Here is a 20,242-nt window from a genome sequence, read left to right as displayed (position 1 = left end):
AGATTTTTGCCTTCAGCTTCAGAGGAGAATCCCAGTTGTATCAATGTGGAATTAAACCGAATACACCAAGTGCAATCATGGCAGAACATTTTACAGCTGAACTTCAGAAAGTGACCTTCCTCCCCTTCCCCAGAATCACTAATGCAGTGCCCAAGTGGCTCAGCGGTAACGCATCTGCCTGACAACGCAGGAGAGGCAGGAGACCTGGGTTCGATCCCTGGGTGGGGAAGAGCCCCTGGAGAAGGGAATGACAGCCCACTCCAGTATTCTCACTGGGAGAATCCCAAGGCCAGAGGAGTTCGGCGGGCTATAGCCCATGGGGTCGCAAAGCGTTGGACATGACTGAGCCTGGACACACAACAAGGCTTCAGTATTTGGGAAACTCCTCCATTTAGATTAGACCGGAAATCATTTTTAAACAGGGGCAAACCTGATTTTTCCCACCCCATTCTCCTCACATTGAATGGTGGTGAAGATACTACAAATGCAACTTTCTGAATACTTTATATATTCCTAGTCATTGGGCTGGCAATGGCAAAAACTGGAACATGGGGAGAGGAATCATTCTTTCCTCCTTTGGACTTCCGGAAATGAGAATCCAAGGAAGTCATCCGGTTAACCAACCTTGAAATGAAAAAAATATCCCCAAAGTCAGAGCGCTGCCATGAAGAAAATGCTCTCATGAAGCATCACAACAACCAGTTGCAAAGGGAAAACAGCATTTGCAGGATGCCTTGAAACTTAACTCCAGTACCTTTGAACCATTCACACCTAGATGAGGATTGGAAGCTGCTATTTTCAAGGATCAAATAATTTCTGTGTTTCTTTAGGAAAAGGCTTAGATTCCTTAGGCTAGGTTTATTCTTTTTTTTTTTTTCCCCTAGGTTTATTCTTGATTTGGTTATTTTTGCTTATGCAAAATAGTTTTATTTTGTTTTTTAGTAACCTGTATTAGCAAAAAGACTCTCTGTGTTAGAGTTGCCAGATAAAATATAGGATGACTTGCTAAATTTGAATTTCTAGTCAAAAAGGAATTTTTTTATTTAAGCACTTTTATTTGCTAAATCTCATAACTCTAACTATAGTATGCTAACTATTTACAAAATAAAAATGTAAAGTATCTTCATGAAAAATCATGCTGTATCTCTGCTAACTATTATTATTGATGGAAAAATGAGCTGACAATTAGGAACAAGAGATGAATGAATATGTTTCATTTTCCTTACCCTTGTTCTGTTTCAAAGAAGATTGAGAAAGATAGACAGGTTTGGGATAGGAAAGACAAGCTCAGAGGTACCTCCACTGGTGGAAGATAAGGTGGTCCCTACAACATCTTGGCTGGAAGGCCAGAACATAAGAAGACAGATGGTCAGTTAGAATTACCTCAGGGGTGGCATAGAAACTGGGGAAAGTGACAACCAGTTTGGACTTATGAAACATAAATATTATTCCGAATCACCCAGAAATCCATGCGGAGGAGACAAAAACCTGAGAAAAGACTAAGAACCTTGTGGTCAAGCAAGGGGGAGTTTAGATTAGTGCCTAAAGGGTCATTTTAGAAAGCGGTGGCAGCCCTGATGGTTAGAACACTGAGGCATGAGTTTGGTTCAACACCCTGTGGATTTAGATACACTACCCCAACCAAATTGTATGTGAGAGGGGTACTCCCAAGTGTGCTGCATTGACTCAGGTTCTGGGTTACATGTAGACACAGACTGAAATGCATTTCATGTTTTCACAAGCTAAGACATATTTAAAACATTCCACTGTTTGTCTAGGTAGGCCTCACAAAGGTTATTTCCTTAAATACCATTGGGTCTAGCTTGGCTCTTGATGTATAATGTCAATAAGTGGAACACAATCTCCCCAAACCTAACACTACAAAGACAAGTAGGAACATTCCTTCTAATCTAAAGCAATATTTATAGATACATTTACATACCTCGCTATAAATACACTTATATCAAAAACAAATGATAATGACCAAAATTAATTCTCCCAAACCCTAGAAATACTTATTTAAATAAAGTAATGAATTTTCAAGTTATTTTTACGATATTAATTTGTTTTATTAGTAAATGATTTCAAAATATAACAATAAGACATCCACACTATAAGCTATATTTTAATGTTTTCAGGTGATTTCTAATAGTTCTCCTGAAAAGATGCTTGTGCAGATTTGTCTTTGTATCAATTGATAATTATGCAATGTTACCAAGGGAAAAATGCTTATATAAGTATCTACTCAGAATATTTTGTGAAATATTTAATTAAGCATAGAGGAGTGCTATTGCTATCTTTTAACATCTTAGGATTTTCTTTTTTTCTTTAGCTGTGCTTAAAATAGTGAATGAATGAATGGATTACATAGATAGATAAATGATAAATAAGTAGACAGATAGATAGATAAATTTTAAAGTCCTATTTTAAGCCAGTGTAAGTAAGCTAAGGAGAGTTCTATAAGATGAATAACACCTTTAAAGAATTGTTTTTCCAGATGACTATCAAAAAGTTGTTTTTAAAAAAAATTATATTAAGAATGAGTAGGCAAACAGTAGTTACACAGGCATTCTTTGTGGAAAAGCCCTGAACCTCCTATAAAGGTTGTTCTACTACATTTTCTTAAATGTACAAAGAAGAAATTATTTGCTTTGATTACTTCTTCCCATATTTTCCTAAAAGCATTTCATGCCAGAGAATGCTTTTAGTTCAGAGAAAATGGTAGAAGTCATTCCATATCTTTATGTGCCTCCATAAGTTCAAGAGGTAAAGAGAAAGAGGTGGTAAGAAGTATGAGACCTGTAATGAAATTGTTCCAGACACATGAAATTTCCAACCCATATTCCATAAAGCTGGGTCATCTGCATGGGTCAAAATGCTGTGGTCTTCAGTTAATGTAGTCTTTCCCAGCTGGTCTTTTTTAAGCTAACAGCCAGGAGAATAAATCCATAAAGTACAATAACCACAAAACATAAAGTTCGATGGTAAAGCTATTGCTTAGCTTAAGGCTTAACAATACTATTTAAAGCCATTTTACCTCAATATTGACAAAACAAATCTACTTTCATAGGGCTAGAGAACAAGAATTATTGATGTGATATCAAATGTTTTTGAACTGCTTTTGAACTGTTTGGGATAGGTGTAAAGATTTGTTTGACTGGATTCTAGTACAGTCATTCTAGAATATTTTGGAACATGCCCTACATGGTCAAAATAAGAAACATAAGAACCATAGTTTATACCATAAACCAGTACACATAGAACATACTTACATGTAAGTACATAGCATATATAACACATTTACCACTTATAAAGATCTTAACATTTTTAATTCCTTTTTAAAAAATTTAACTGATGAATCATGATCCACAATTTCAAAAAAAATATTGGTCTAAGAGGCAGCACTTTGCCCTCCTTAAGAGCAGGAAAACTGTCTTAAATCTCTGTATTCCAAGGAGCTAGTCCAGAGTCTAAGGATGTATGAAATCTTAGTAAACTTTTAGTGAATAAAATCAAGTGAATGATCTGAAAATACGTAAATGTATGTTGTGCATATGCATCATATTAAGTATAAGAGTCCAAAACTTTTGAGAGTGGTTATTATACTTCCCCCTACATTGCATCCCTAGCAAAAGAGGTAGATTTCATAGAAGGTAGATGAATGGGTGGATAGATAGATCGAATTAGTGTGAGTTTTCCCAATCAGTCAAATAGGTTTTACAATCCTTTCCATCTCTCTCTATGTTAACAGTTCTCAACTAATACGGTGCTGTTGTATTATTGCATCATGGTTAAGACCATGAATTTGGAAGCCAAACTAGCTGGATTCAAATCCTAGCTCTGTCAGTATCTTCTGAACATTTACCTTGTACAAGATGTTTAACCGCTAAGTGTCTCAGTTCAGTCTAGTCGCTCAGTTGTGTCTGATTCTTTGCGACCTCATGGACTGCAGCACGCCAAGCTTCCCTGCCCATCACCAACTCCTGGAGTTTGCTCAAACTCATGACCATTGAGTCAGTGATGCCATCCAACCATCTCATCCTCTGTTGTCCACTTCTCTCACCTTCAATCTTTCCCAACATCAGGGTCTTTTCCAATGAGTCTGTTATTTGCATGAGGTGGCCAAAATATCGGCATTTCAGCATCAGCATCAGTCCTTCCAATGAATATTCAGGACTGATCTCCTTTAGGATTGACTGGTTGGATCTCCTTGCTGTCCAAGGGACTCTCAAGAGTCTTCTCCAACACCACAGTTCAAAAGCATCAGTTCTTCAGTGCTCAGCTTTCTTTATACTCCAACTCTCACATCCATATATGACTACTGGATTAAGTGTCTCAGTTACCTGTAAAATGCAGATGGTATTAGATCATGCATCATAAATTTGTGAGGATTGCATTATTATAAATATTATCATTTATATGGATTTATACTATGTATATATTAATCATATAAATGTATATAAATATTTATTATTTTATATAAATATTTATATAAATTTTATTATTATTATATATAAAGAGCATTAAATAAGTGAATTACTTTGATCAATTCAGGGATGAAGACATCTTTTTCCTCCAGTACATACCTAAACATAAAACCTAAGACACAGAGATCAAAATTTGTTAACACTGAAAACATGTGACCTGGACAGGTTGTGGTAAATTTCCCATGACCAAGAATATTCAAACCCACTCTGGATATTCACAAGCATTATGTGGATGCTGCACATGTTTATAGAAGACATCATGTCTTTCCCCATTAAATAACAACCGTGTTAATGGAGCAGGATTAACTTCAGCCCCAACTCAGACTCAAACGTTGGACCTGAGGAACACAAGTAAATATGCATCCTTCCAGGTGCTACCCATTGTATCAACACCATTGGTTGATTCAATCATGGGCTTTTATTCTCACCTTGAGTCTATGCAGATGACACCACCTTTATGGCAGAAAGCAAAGAAGAATTAAAGAGCCTCTTGATGAAACTGAAAAGAGGAGAATGAAAAAGTTGGCTTAAAACTCAACATTCAGAAAACTAAGACCATGGCAGCTCATCCCATCATTTTGTGGCAAATAAATGGGGAATCAATGGAAACAATGAGAGACTGTATTTTGGGGGGTTCCAAAATCGCTGCAGATGGTGACTGCAGCCATGACGTTAAAAAAGATGCTTGCTCCTTGGAAGAAAAGTTATGACCAACCTAGACAGCATATTAAAAAGCAGAGGCACTACTTTACCAACAAAGGTCTGTCCAGTCAAGGCTTTGGTTTTTGCAGTACTCATGTATGGATGTGAGAGTTGGACTATAGAGAAAGCTGAGCACTGAAGAATTGATGCTTTTGAACTTTGGTGTTGGAGAAGACTCTTGAGAGTCCCTTGGACTGTAAGAAGATCCAACCAGTCAATCCTAAAGGAAATCAGCCCTGAATATTCACTGGAAGGACTGATACTGAAGCTGAAACTCCAATACTTTGGCTACCTGATGCAAAGAATGGGCTCATATGCAAAGACCCTGATGCTGGGAAAGGCTGAAGGCAGGAGGAGAAGGGGACAACAGAGGATGAGATGGTTGTATGGCATCACCAACTCAATGGTCATGAGTTTGAGTAAACTCCAGGAGTTGGTGATGAACAGGGAGACCTGGCGTGCTGCAGTCCATAGGGTTGCAGAGTCGGACAAGACTGAGCGACTGAACTGAACTAAACTAAGTCTATCAGGATATGCCATTACTTTGTCCACAAGAGATTTACTTAGACATTTATCAAATTAAATATATATATATATATATAAAGAATTACAAAAAATAAATCAAGTGCTTACAGTATGTCAACAACAGTGCTAAAAAAATGTGCAGATATTATTTTATTTAATCTCATAGAAACCCCTTAAGTTAGAATTATAACTATCCCCTATTTCAGATGAAGAAAATCAGACTACTAGAAATTAATATGCTTGTATTTAAGCTATATAATTAGTAAAAGAGGAAGTGGAATTCCAGCATTTTTCTAGGTCTTAAGAAGTTGTCTCTGCTGCTTTAAACTAATTATGTTATCATGTTCTGTGTTAAAGAGATACTGGGGCCATAATTCCATATAGTCCAAATAGTTCAACAAAATTTTTTCAGAGTACATTATGTACCAAGTGATATATACAATTAGAGAATTTGTCAGAAGGACTTGAAAAGGTACAATTAGGATATATTTATTTCTTCACTAGTGTGTTCAAGTGCAGTCTGAAATATATTTCCACTCTGTCACTGGGTTACAGTAAGGAAGATTATGGTAAATGTCAGGTCTAAGAACAGTACAGCTTCAGATATTAAAAAGTCTAGACCATCTAAACCCACAGAACATACAATACCAAGAAAAAACTCTAAAATACATTTGAATTTGGGCATATTATGGTATGTCAAACTTTGTTCTTGACATAAACATAAACATATATATACGTATAACATAAATAAATATATCACTCTTGTAGGGGAAGTTGATGATGGAGAAGGCCATGTATGTGTTGGAGCATGGCTATATGGGGAATTTCTGTACATCTCTCTCAATTTTGCCGCAAACCTAAAACTGCTCTAAAAATAAAGTTCTTAAAAAAAAAAACAAAAATCTATGCCTTGCAGCTTGAAGGATCTTAGTTCCCTAACCAGGGATTAAACCCGGGCCATGGCAGTGAAAGAACTGAGTCCTAATCATTGAACTGCCAGGGAATCCCCACAATTTTTTTTTCTTTTAATTTGAAAGTCTAGACCAAGAATTTCTGTTCTCAGTCATGTTGGAGTAATCATTTATAAATTTGTCTCCCAACCTTAAATTACTAGAAGTGTTTTTCAGACACTGAAGAAAAACCTATGCAGGACGTGATGCTTCATAGAAGGGGGTGGAATGAGGTGAACCTATTATAGTCCTGGTGTTTTGACTGGAATCAATTATTAGCAGAAATGAGGAGTCCAAACAGATTCCTGTAGCCCTGCTGAGTTCAGGAGACCAAGGTCAGAGGTTAAGAATGCTAAAGCAGGTAAAATTCGTGTGTCAGAGTTCCATAAAAAGAGGAAGCTACACATGAAATGAGCTCAAGAAATTTGCAAAGAGAGCCCATTTAGTATTGATACATATTATACCACAGACCTTATTTAGGTCAAGATTAAACTAGAGAAGCAAAATCAGTAGAAAGAGATTATAAATGCATTTATTATGTATAAACATATGCATAATTATTATAAGGACTTGACTTATAAAATTTAAGGGGGATGATAAAGTTAACCCTGGAGCAAGGCAGCCAGTTAGGAAGAGAAGATGGTGGATAGACTGGAATCCTATGAGCTGAAGGATAGGTAGTGAGGGAGGGAGCCCCGGCGGAAAGGGGCAGCCATGTCACTCCTGCTGCTGCTTAGTCTGTGTCCTCAGGGAGCGCCTCAGCTGCCTTTAAGGAGAGAGCCTGACTAAAATCAGGCCCACTCAGGATAACTACTTTGATGAGTTCAAAGTTTAACTCCATTAGAAAGCGTCCCTCACAGCCGAACCCAGATGAATACGTGGTTGATAAACTGGGCGATGTGCGCGCGCTACAAAATGGCCGCTGCCCGTGTAGCTCGTTCTACCTGAAACATTCTGAGGAGCCTTGTTTAGTCTAGAAAACCTGGCACATCACACAGGGATCACAGATGCGAAAAGTAAAACTTCAAAGGGCGAGCAAAGAAGGAGCAGAGAGTCATTAGCGGAACAATTCCCTGAACTCACATCAGAAGGGAAAACATTTTAGTTCCTCCAAGCCAGAGCAGAAAAACTAACAGGGTCTCTCTGGGTAAAAAGCTCTTCCAGTCAGGCCCTGGCAGACTTTCAAAACAGGATCGAAGAGGACAAACGCGTCTGCGAGTAACTCAGCTGCGCACCAAAGCAGACCTCAGCGATCTTTAAAGAAAGAAAACAAAACCCAGTCGCTCAACAACACGATGTCAAAAGTGTCTAACAAGGACCCAAAATTAGTAGACATTCAAAAAGAAAGGAAAATGCCACCTGTGGCCAGGAAAAATATGCCAGGCCTCTTTAAAGTTAGTTTCCTTTTATTTGGGAATGACTGTAGTTACCTTTTATTAATGTGGAACTTGACTGATTAATGTTAAAAATCAAAGTGTAGAATAAAGCTGATAGCCATATTCAATACTGTCATTTGATTTTAGTTACTTTTTTTTTTTTTTTTAGGAATTTCTTTCCCTGAAACATCCACAGCTGAGGTTTTCATTTTGCTTGCCTTTTACATCTCTAGATTTATCTTTGTTGTTTAGTCGCTAAGTTGTGTCCAACTCTTTCACGATCTCATGGACCACAGCCCGCCAGGCTCCTCTGTCCATATTTCCCAGGCAAGAGTACTGGAGTGGGTTGCCTTGTCCTTCCCCAGGGGACCTTTCAAACCCACAACTCCTGCATTGGCAGCCAGATTCTTTACAGCTGAGCATCACCATAGACATTGGTGGCAACACAGAAATGAGGCAGATGAGAGAATTGGCCAACAAGAATGTGAAAACTGCTATTTTAGCTGTATTTGAGAATTAAAAGCAAAATACGAACATAGTAAAGATAGAAGTAGAAAATATAAAAAATAATCAGGCAGAACTTCTAGTCATGGGAAGTAAACAACTTGAGATTAAAATTTCACTGAATTAGAATACCTGCAGAAAGTTTCACTGATATTAAAGATATAGCAACAGAATTGATTAATAATGAGGCACAGTAAGGAAAATAAGCAAAGAAAATTTACAGAGCTTAAAAGATAGGTAGAAAAATATAGTCTAAAATATGTATATGTGAGTTTCAAAAAAAAAAAAAAGATGAAGGGTAAAACCAGCCACAATAGAGGCAATAACAAACAAATAACATCAGCAAAATATCCCAATAAAGCTAAAGAAATAAAAAACATTTTTTCAAGACACACACACATACACACACACAGAGAGACTCACACGTCAAAGCTCAAAGAACCCAAAGCAGGATATGTACGGACACAAATAAACACATCCCAAAATACATCAAAATCAAATTACAGAAAATATATAATGAACTAAAAAAGCTTTAGGCAATAAGGAGAAATGATAACTTCACATAGAAAGAGATGAGAATAATAAAAATTTCTCATCAGAAACAATGCAAACTGGAATAAATATTATGAAAACTTTAAAGTGATGAAGAATGTAATACTATGAAACTGAAATTACCAAGTGAAACTATTCACAAAGACAAATGTGATAATTTTTCAGAGAAACAAAGACTGAGAGAATTTATCACCAACAGACTAACAGTACGAAAAATGTGGAAGAGGTTCTGTAGGTGACTGATAAACATCATAAGATGGAATTTGTGCACGCATTGGGATGAAGAAGAGTAGAATGGCAATCATGTGGTAGAATTGAAAATTTTTCTCCTATTTTAAAGTTTTTCACAAAGACAATTTATTGTGTAAAGCAAAAATAATAACAATAATGTATTTAGAGGTTATCACATATACATAGAAGTATAGTTATGACAATGAAAGGAGAGAGAATGAGAGGGAATATTACAGTATTCTGCTTGACATTTTTGTTATATGAAATTGTGATATAAGATACAATGGACTGCAATAATGTAAATTATAATATTATAAACTTGAGACCAACCATGAGAAAATACAGAGATAGTGCTAAGAATTAAAAAATGGAAATAACACTGAATGGCAAAATATACTTACCTATTCCAAAGGAAGACAGGAAAATGGAAAAAGAAATTTAAACACAGGTGGAGCAAAAGGAAAATAACTAGCAACGCATTACTTTTAAGTAAAAGCTTATCAATAAGTAAATATAAATAGCCTACATTCTCAAAATACAAAGAGTGGCATAGTGTGTAATGCACAACCCAACTATATGTTGCCTATGAGAAATCCAATTAAATATAAGGACACAGAGAGATTAAAATAAAAAGACAGAAGAAATAATGCATGCAAACTCTAACCCAATGAAAACTGTAATTCTTATAACAATATCAGACTAAATTCCAGAAGAAAGTGCAAGAATATGGAGATATTGTGGATTTGGTTCCAGATTACCGCAATAAAGCAAATATCAAAATAAAGAAAGTCACATGAATTTTTTTGGCTTCCCAGTACATGTAAAAATGTTGTGTTTACACTATAGTGCAATCTATTAAGTGTACACCAGTATGATATCTTAAAAAAACCCTCACTTGTAGAGAGAGGGGTAATATAATCATCAGTCTGTCCATCCACTACTATTGGAAACTCCACTGGATGGCCCCAGACTCCTTTGGTAGTTGTCTTCGGCATTGTTTAGAATTTATAAGAAGTCGTTACTACATTAAAAAAAAAATCACTATATTTCAAGGGCAATCTGGAACCCTTGGGGACCACCCTTTTCATGCACCCAGTCTGCCACATCTGGTGAGTCCGTTGGTGGGACTCATACCTGGCCTAGGGCTCTGCTTCCTGATTGCCAGGGAGTACAGCACGGTACCCTCCTAGGACCATGAGCAAGGTAACTGAGATGGTGGCAGTGCTGGGTCCAGCCACACGGAAGGGAGGCACGACCTTGCTTTATTCTTGGTATGCCACAGTCATCCACCAGGAGCCAGTCTACAGTAGTAAATGGACCTTCCTGACCACAGTCTTTTGCCCTTTGTAACCACTGATGGCAGGGGGGCCAAAATACTTCTGAGAGTGACGATGTACCAGAGTACCTTTGACTCCAGAGTTAACCAAAGCTGACATCTTTTGCTTATTTTTGTGAGAACGGTGAATAGTGAGCTCAATAGAAGGCCTCAAATTGCCTCCAAACTGGCCCCCATCTGGAGGCAGTCTTGACCTGCATCCTATCCCCAGGGTATGGGAGATATCCACCTAGAACAAGACTACCCTGAGGCCTCTGCTGAAACAGCGGGACATCGAGGATGGTAGGGGCAGGTGGTTACTAGTCTGAACTGTTGTTTAGACTTTAAGGCTTTTAGTAAGTGACCAACACACCACTGGTTGTCAATCTATCTTTTAGGTGGGGCTCTCAGCAACAAAGAGTTTAAGCCCATTTTGTCTCTGTAATACATTTACCGGACCCTTTACAGCCAGGAAGGATAGTCTTCTGGCTTTGGGGGTGGGTTCCTCTCTGTCTCAGGTCTTTGGCACAGCCTACACCAGTCCAGGGATTTGTCAGTTTCCCCCAGATCAAGACTGGACTACACAACATCATGAATGTCTTGTCCCACAGCTGGATTCAGCATAGATGTCAGTGCCACCTACCTGGTGGTGAAGGTGGACTGGAGCATCATGGTTTTCATTCCTACAGTGAATGTAGCTCAGTTTAGGGCCTTCAGATTCAGAGCTGTGGATGGGCTGTCTCATTCCCAACTCCCTAAGAATTTGTAACATTTCTTTTGTAGGTTTCTAGGGTCGCATGTCCCCTGGGAGATTCCCCATCCAGCATTGAGCCAAGCCTCTCTGCAGGCTATATAATCCCACCCATCAAAAGTGAGTACTCTGAATTTCCCAAGTGTCATATAGGCACTGCCTGTGGGGGTGATAAGTGTCAATGTTGCTACTTTTCTCTGCCTCCTGCCTGGTCTCAGAAATGCAATTGCCCTCTGTATCCCTGGCCACGCTACTCACGCCTGGATAGTCTCCCTGACCTTTCTCAGCAACTTGGCAGCTATATCAATAATCTCCAGTACTGGATAACTCTCTTGTCAATTCTCTGAAATATTTAACAAAGAGAAAATTTCCATTCCTACACCAATTCTTTTATGAAATCTCCTAACTGCCAGTAATGAAATGCCTGGCTTGATAAAGCACAAGCTGGAAATAAGACTGCCAGGAGAAATATTAATAACCTCACACATGCAGATGACACCACCCTTAGTCAGAAAGTAAAGAAGAACTAAAGAGCCTCTTGATGAAAGTGAAAGAGGAGAGTGAAAATGTTGGCTTAAAACTCAATGGTCAGAAAACTAAGATCATGGCATCTAGTCCCATCAATTTGTGGCAGATAGATGGGGAAACAATGGAAACAGTGGAAGACTTTTTTTGGGGGGCTCCAAAATCACTGGAGATGGTGACTGCAGCCATGAAATTAAAAGATGCTTGCTCCTTGGAAGAAAAGCTATGACCAACCTAGAGAGCATATTAAGAAGCAGAAACATTACTTTGCCACAGAGGTCCATCTGATCAAAGCTATGGTTTTCCCAGTAGTCATGTATGGATGTGAGAGGTGGACCATAAAGAAAGCAGAGCACTGAAGACTGAACTGTGGTGTTGAAGACTCTTGAGAGTCCCTTGAACTGCAAGGAGATCAACCCAGTCAATCCTAAAGGAAATCAGTTCTGAATATTCATAGGAAGGATTGATGCTAAAGCTGCAACTCCAATATTTTTGCCACCTGATACAAAGAATGGAGTAATTTGAAAAGCCCCTGATGCTGGGGAAGATTGAAGGCAGGAGGAGAAGGGGACAACAAAGGATGAGATGGTTGGATGGCATCACTGACTCAATAGACATCAGTTTGATCAAGCTCCGGGAGTTGGTGATGGACAGGGAAGTCTGGTGTGCCGCAGTCCACAGGATCACAAGAGTTGGATACAACTGAGTGACTGAACTGAACTGAGCTGCCAGTATTGCCCTGGCATCAAATCATAAAACTATTTCAGGGAAACCAAATAAGATATTAACATCCTTCATGAACAAAATTTTTAAAAAGATAATAGTTATTGATAATTAAATGTAGTATTATTTCAAAAGAATAGTATACCATGCACAAATGGGATTTATTCTAGGAATGAATGGATTCTTTTAAAAATAAATTTAATACACATTAGTTGATAAAAAATAAAATTCACTATGATTACTCAATGGATACAAAAGAAACATTTGAAAAAATTCAATATCAATTTATAATAATAACATTCAGTGATGAGAAATAAGAGGAGAGGGCCTTAACCTTTAAAGGTAATCCTCATTAGACTATTAATATTTTATACAGGAAACAAGTGTTCTGACCACCTCTATTCAGAGATCCTACCAGTGAAATGAGATTAAAAACAAAAGAGAGAGAGAGAAACTAAATAATAAAGATTACAAAGAAAGAAGGAGTGCTCTATCCATACATTAATGACATGAAGAATTTACAGCTGGAACTGCTAAGGTGACAGAAAGTAAAGTCAGTGTACCAAAAATCAATTGTATTCCTGTAAACTAGCAAATAAACATTAAAAATCAACTTTTAAAAGTTATTAACATTTATAGTAATTTCAAAATAAAAAAATTTTTAGGACAAAATTTAATAAAATTTGTATAAAGCTTTATAATTAAAAAATGTAAAATATTGGAGGGAGAAAGTTTTCAGTTCAGTTCAGTCACTCAGTCATGACAAATTCTTTGCAACCTCATGGAGTGCAGTCATGCCAGGCCTCCCTGTCCATCACCAACTCCCGGAGCTTGCTCCAATTCATGTCCATCAAGTTAGTGACGCCATCCAACAATCTCATCCTCTATCATCCCCTTCTCCTCCTGCCCTCAATCTTCCCAGCATCAGGGTCTTTCCCAATGATTCTCTTCTTCACATCAGGTGGCCAATGTATTGGAGTTTCAGCTTCAAAATCAGTCCTTCCGATGAACACCCAGGACTGATCTCCTTTAGGATGAACTGGTTGGACCTCCTTGCAGTCTAAGGAACTCTCAAGAGTCTTCAACATCACAGTTCAAGAGCATCAATTCTTTGGCGCTCAGCTTTCTTTATAGTCCAACTCACATTCATACGTGATTACTGAAAAAAGCATAGCTTTCACTAGAAGGACCTTTGTCAGCAAAGTAATGTCTCGGCTTTTAAATATGCTGTCTAGACTGGTCATAGCTTTTCTGTCAAGGAGGAAGCATCTTTTAATTTCAAGGCTACATAACAAACTGCAATGATTTTTGAGACCAAGGAAATAAGTCTCCAACTGTTGCCATTATTTCCCTATCTATTTGCCATGAAGTGATGGGACCAGATGCCATAATCTTAGTTATTTTTTTTTATATTGTTGAGTTTTAAGACAACTTTTTCACTCTCTTCTTTCACTTTTATCAAGAAGCTCTTTAGTTCCTCTTCATTTGCTGCCATAAGGGTGGTGTCATCTGCATATCTGAGGTTATTGACATTTCTCCTGGCAATCTTGATTCCAACCTGTACTTCATCCAGCCTAGCATTTCGCAGATGTATTCTGCATATGAGTTCAATAAGCAGGGAGGCAATATATGGTCTTGATATACTCCTTTCCCAGTTTGAAACCAGTCCATTGTTCCAAGTCTCATTCTAACTGTTGCTTCTTGACCTGCATACAGATTTCTCAGGAGGCAGGTCAGGTGATCTCATATTTCCAACTCTTTAAGACTTTTCCACCTCTTTAAGAATTTTCCACAGTTTGTTGCGATCCACACAGTCAAAGGCTTTGGCAGAGTCAATAAAGCAGAAGATGTTTTTCTAGAACTCTCTTGCTTTTGTGATGATCCAGTGGATGTTGGCAATTTGATCTCTGATTCCTCTGCCTTTTCAAAATAGAGCTTGAACATCTGGAACTTCTCAGTTCACATACTGTTAAAGCCTAGCTTGGAGAATTTTGAGCATTAATTTACTAGCATGTGAGATGAGTGCAATTGTGTGGTAGTCTGAGCATTCTTTGGCATTGTCTTTCTTTGGGATTGGGATGAAAACTGATCTTTTCTAGTCCTGTGGTCACTGCTGAGTTTTCCACAATTGCTGGCATATTGAGTGCATCACTTTCACAGCATCATCTTTCAGGATTTGAAATAGCTCAACTGGAATTCCATCACCTCCACTAGCTTTGTTTGTACTGATGTTTCTTAAGGCCCACTTGACTTCACATTCCAGGATATCTGGCTCTAGGTGAGTGATCTTTTTTTGTATAGTTCTTCTGTATATTCTTGCCATCTCTTAATATCTTCTGCTTCTGTTAGGTCCATACCATTTTTGTCCTTTATTGTGCCCATCTTTGCATGAAATGTTCCCTTGGTATCTCTAATTTCCTTGAAGAAATCTTTAGTCTTTCCTATTCGATTGTTTTCCTCTATTTCTTTGCACTGATCACTTAGGAAGGCTTTCTTATCTCTCCTTGCCATTCTTTAGAACTCTGCATTCAGATGGGTATATCCCCTTTTCTCCTCTGCCTTTAGTTTCTCTTCTCTTCTCAACTATGCCTCCTCAGATAACCATTTTGCCTTTCTGCATTTCTTTTTTTCTTGAGGATGGTTGGGTCACTGCCCTCTGTACAATGTCACAGACCTCTGTTCATACTTCTTCAGGCACTCTGTCTATCAGATATAATCCCTTGAATCTATTTGTCACTTCCACTGTACAATCATAAGGGACTTTGTTTAGAGTATAGCTGATTACTCTAGTGGTTTTCCCTACTTTCTTCAATTTAAGTCTGAATTTGACAATAAGAAGTTCATTATCTGAGCCACAGTCAGCTCCTGGTCTTGTTTTTGCTGACTGTATAGAGCTTCTCCATCTTTGGCTGCAAAGAATATAATCAATATGATCTCAGTATTGACCATCTGGTGATGTCCATATGTATAGTCTTCTCTTGTGTTGTTGAAAGTGGGTGTTTGGTATGACCAGTGCATTCTCTTGGCAAAACTCTGTTAGCCTTTGCCCTGATTCATTTTTTACTCCAAAGCCAAGCTTGCCTGTTCCTCCAGGAATCTCTTGACTTTCTACTTTTGCATTCCAGTCCTCTATAATGAAAAGGACATCTTTATTTGGTGTTAGTTCTAGAGGGTCTTGGAAATCTTCACAAAACCGTTCAACTTCAGCTTCTTCAGCATTGATGGTTGGGGCATAAAATTGAATTACTATGATATTGAATGGTTTGCCTTGGAGACAAAAAGAGATCATTTTGTCATTTTTGAGATTGCACCCAAGTACTGCATTTTGGACTCTTTTGTTGATTATGAGGGCTACTCCATTTCTTCTAAGGGATTCTTGCCCTCAGTAGTAGATACAATGGTCATCTGAGTTAAATTCACCCATTCCTGTCCATTTTAGTTCGCTGCTTCCTAAAATGTCAGCGTTCACTCTTGCCATCTCCTCTTTGACCACTTCCAATTTGCCTTCATGGACTTGACATTCCAGGTTCCTATGCAGTATTGTTCTTTACAGCATCGGACTTTACTTTCATCACAGGTCACATCCACAACTGGGCATTAGTTTTGCTTTGGCTCAGCCTATTCATTCTTTGGAGCTATTTCTCTGCTCTTCTCCAGTAGCATATTGGGCACCAACTGACCTGGGGAGTTCATCTTTCTGTGACATGTCTTTTTGCCTTTTCATACTGTTCATGACGTTCTCAAGGCAAGAATATTGAAGTGTTTTGCTATTCCCTTCTCCAGTGGACCGTGTTTTGTCAGAACTCTCCACTCTGACCCATCTACCTTGGGTGGCCCTACATGACATGGTTCAAAGTTTCATTGAGTGAGACAAGGCTGTGGTCCATGTTGTCAGTTTGGTTAGTTTTCTGTGATTGTGGCTTTCATTCTTTCTACCCTCTGATGGATAAGGATAAGAGGCTTACGGAAGCTTCTAGATGGGAGAAATTGACTGTGAGTCAAATTTTTAAATGAGTCCAAATAAGTTAAGAAATATTCTAGGCCAATGGATTGGAAGATTCAATATTAGTAAGATGTTAATTCTCCCCCAAGCTTATCTACACATTCAACACAATTCAAATGAAAATTCTAAGAGGTATTTTGTAGAAATAAGAAATTTGTTTAAGGTGTACGTGGAAAAGCAAAAGACCTAGGGTGGTCACATTACTTTGAAAAAGCAGAGCAAATGCGGAGGACTTATCATACCTGATTTCAAAGCTTACATAATGCTACCATAATCAAGATATCTTTGATATCTTTGTAAGGATAAGCATATAGGCACACAGTACATAAATAAACCCATTCATGTATAGCTAATTTTAAACGACAGTGATTAAAAAACCCACTGAAATATTGTGAAGTAACTAGCCTCCAACTAATAAAAAAAATAAATAAATAAATAAAATAAAGCTAAAACAAACCTAAAAAAAAACAAACAAACAATAAAAAACGACAGTGGTACTCGGGTGAGGAAAAGACAGTCTTTTTAACAGATGTGTTTAGAACAATACAGTATTAATTTGAAAAAAAAAAAGTAAAACTAAGATTTTGTCTCTTGATATATACAGAAATTAACTTGAAACAGATCATAGAGCAAACTAAATTGTAAAACTGTAAGAATTCTGGAAGAAATCATAAGAAAACATTTTTATAACTTTGGGAAAGATTCCTTAAGTTGGAACCCAAAAAAAACATGGAACAGAAAAGAAGGTGAGATAATTTGTCCCCTACAAAATTAAAATATTTTTCTTTCTGTAAGATATAGTAGTTTAGTTACTGAGTCATGCCTGACTCTTGTGACCCCACAGACTGTAGCCTGCCTGGCTTATCTGTCCATGGGATTTTCCAGGCAAGAGTACTGGAATGTGTTGCCATTTCCTTCTCCAGGTGATCTTCCCAATTCAGGGATTGAACCCGGGTCTCCTGCATTGCAGGCAGATGCTTTACCCACTGATCTACGGGGGAAGGTAAGATATGGATTTAAAAAATGAAAAGGCAAGCCACAGTCTTGGGAAAATAAAGTGTTTGTGATACATTTGATTCACAAAGGATTTATATCCAATATAAATGGAATACTAGAACTTGCAAGTCAATAATAAGATGAAAAGTGAAAATGTTAGTCACTCAGTCATGTCTGACTCTTTGTGATCCCTAGACTATAGCCCACTAGGCTCCTCTGTCCTGGAATTCTCTAGGTAAGAATTCTGGAGTGGGTTGCCTTGCCCTTCTCCAGGGAATCTTTCTAACCCAGGGATCAAATCAGGGTCTTCCACATTGCAGGTGGATTCTTTGCACCTGATCCACTGGGGAAGTTGTGTCCAACTCAATAAGAAGATAATCCAAGGCAAACATTTGAACATTTCCCAAAAGAAAATGCATTAATGGCAACCAAAGCTCAAATCAAATGCTCAAAATCACATCAAAACCATAACGCAAACAAGCCAACATGAAATGCCACTACTCATTTACTAAATTAGCTAATTTTACAAACACAACACAAAGTTTTGATAAGGGTGTAGAGTAAGCAGAACTCTCATACATTTGTTGATGGTATTGCAAAATGGTACAGCTTGGCAACAGAGGATGAGGCGGTTGGGGAACATCACCGCCTCAATGGGCATTTGTTTGAGCTAACTCTGGGAGATGGTGAAGGGCGGGGAAGCCTGGAGCACTGCAGTCCATGGGGCCACAGAGAGTCGGACACAACTTAGAGACTAAACAGCAGCAACAACAACAACTTGGAAAATAGTTTCACAATTTCTCAAAAGTTAAATACATATACTTAGCATATAAGGCACAAATTGCAATCCTAGTTATTAACTCAAGAAAAGGAAACTTAAGTTTACCCACAGGCTTTACAGTTCATAGCAGCTGTACTCACAGTAGCCCAAGACTGGGGAAAAAACCCCTCAAATGTTCATCAGTAGATGAATGGACAAATCATAGTATCCCCATGTCAGACAATACTACTCAGAATTAAAAGGGAAAAAACTATGAATGCATCAACAAGTGTGTATAGATTTCAAAAAGTGCTGAATGAATTAACGAAGCAAAACACAAAAACACGTACTGTGTTTATCATCCTTATTTATTTGAAATTTGGGGAAAAGAATAAAAGACTATAGTGACAGATAGTATTATGTATGAGTGGTTGCCTAGGGCCAGGAACGAAGCTAGGAAGCAATAACCTGTGAAAGGCAGAAGGGATTTCCCCCTCTGGGTGACTGGAAGGCTCTGTGTTTTGCTTGGACACTCTTTACACCCATGTATATGCATGCTCAGTTGCTCTGTCGCGTCTGACTCTACAACCCTATGGACTGTAGCTCACCAGGCTTCTCTATCCATGGGATTCTCCAGGCAAGAATGATGGAGTGGGTTGTCATTTCACCCTCCTGGGGGTCTTCCCAATCCAGGAAATGAACCCACATTTTCTGCGTTGTTAATCATTTTTCAAAAGTCATCAAAATGTTCATTTACAACTAGGTGCTCTTTAGTAAAATGCTTAGCACTGTCTAGTTTCTCCCTTGCTTTTCCCCACTCATGTGCTCTGTCTTCCAGTACCAGGGATCTCCCAGGTTAGGAGTCCTTACAAGCAGAGGAGTGAATCCTGGATGCAATGCCGGGTGACTGGTACCTCTGCTTTGTTAGGTATCAGAATACCGACCCTTGAGCATGGGTCCATGTGGGTGATTTTTTCAAGGCACTCCGACTCTACCTCCCCTCCAATGACTGAATTGTGCTTTTTTCCTGACAAAGTGATGAGCCCTGGTTGATGCTTCATCACCCGCCTCAGTTCCTGACCCAGACGGTACACCTAGAGTATCTATCTACTAGAGTCCATTTGACCCACTGGGGCCTCGAAGCCAATTTCTTTCCTGAAGCAAACTTGGCCACCAGTAACTAGTTCACCTTGTCTTGATAAATAATACAAGTAATTATTCTCCCTACTGCAGATCTATCCTCTTGTCCAGCTCTAAAATTTACCACCAGAAACTCTTCATCTTTCTGACTTTTCCAGGTAAAATGCGAGCACAAGTCTTTTCACAGATACATATAGATACTCACGAGGACACTCCCATAGTCTGACAGCTGCATCGACAGCAGAGGGTCAGACCGTTGTTCACTCAGCTGTGTCTGACTCTTTGCGACCCCATGGACTGCAGCACGCCAGGCTTCCCTGCTCTTCGCTGTCTCCCGGAGTTTGCTCACACTTATGTCCACTGAGCAGGTGAGGCCATCCAGTCACCTTATCTTCCATCTCCCACCTATCCTCCTGCCCTCAATCTTTCCCAGTGCCTGGGTCTTTTTCAATGAGTCAGCTCTTCACAACAGGCGAGCAAACTATTGGAGCTTCATATCCAGCATCAGTCCTTCCAATGTGTATTCAGAATTCATTTCCTTTAGGATTGACAGGTTTGATCTCCTCGCAGTCTGAGGGACTCTCGAGAGTCTTCTCCTGAACCACAGTTTGAAAGCATCAAATCTTTGGTGTTCAGCTTTCCTTATGTTCCAACTTTCATATCCGTACATGACCACTGGAAAAACCATAGCATTAACTATAT

The sequence above is a fragment of the Muntiacus reevesi genome, chromosome 7 (assembly GCF_963930625.1).
Source record: "Muntiacus reevesi chromosome 7, mMunRee1.1, whole genome shotgun sequence".
Lineage (NCBI taxonomy): Eukaryota > Metazoa > Chordata > Mammalia > Artiodactyla > Cervidae > Muntiacus > Muntiacus reevesi.
This window is presented reverse-complemented; position numbering follows the sequence as displayed.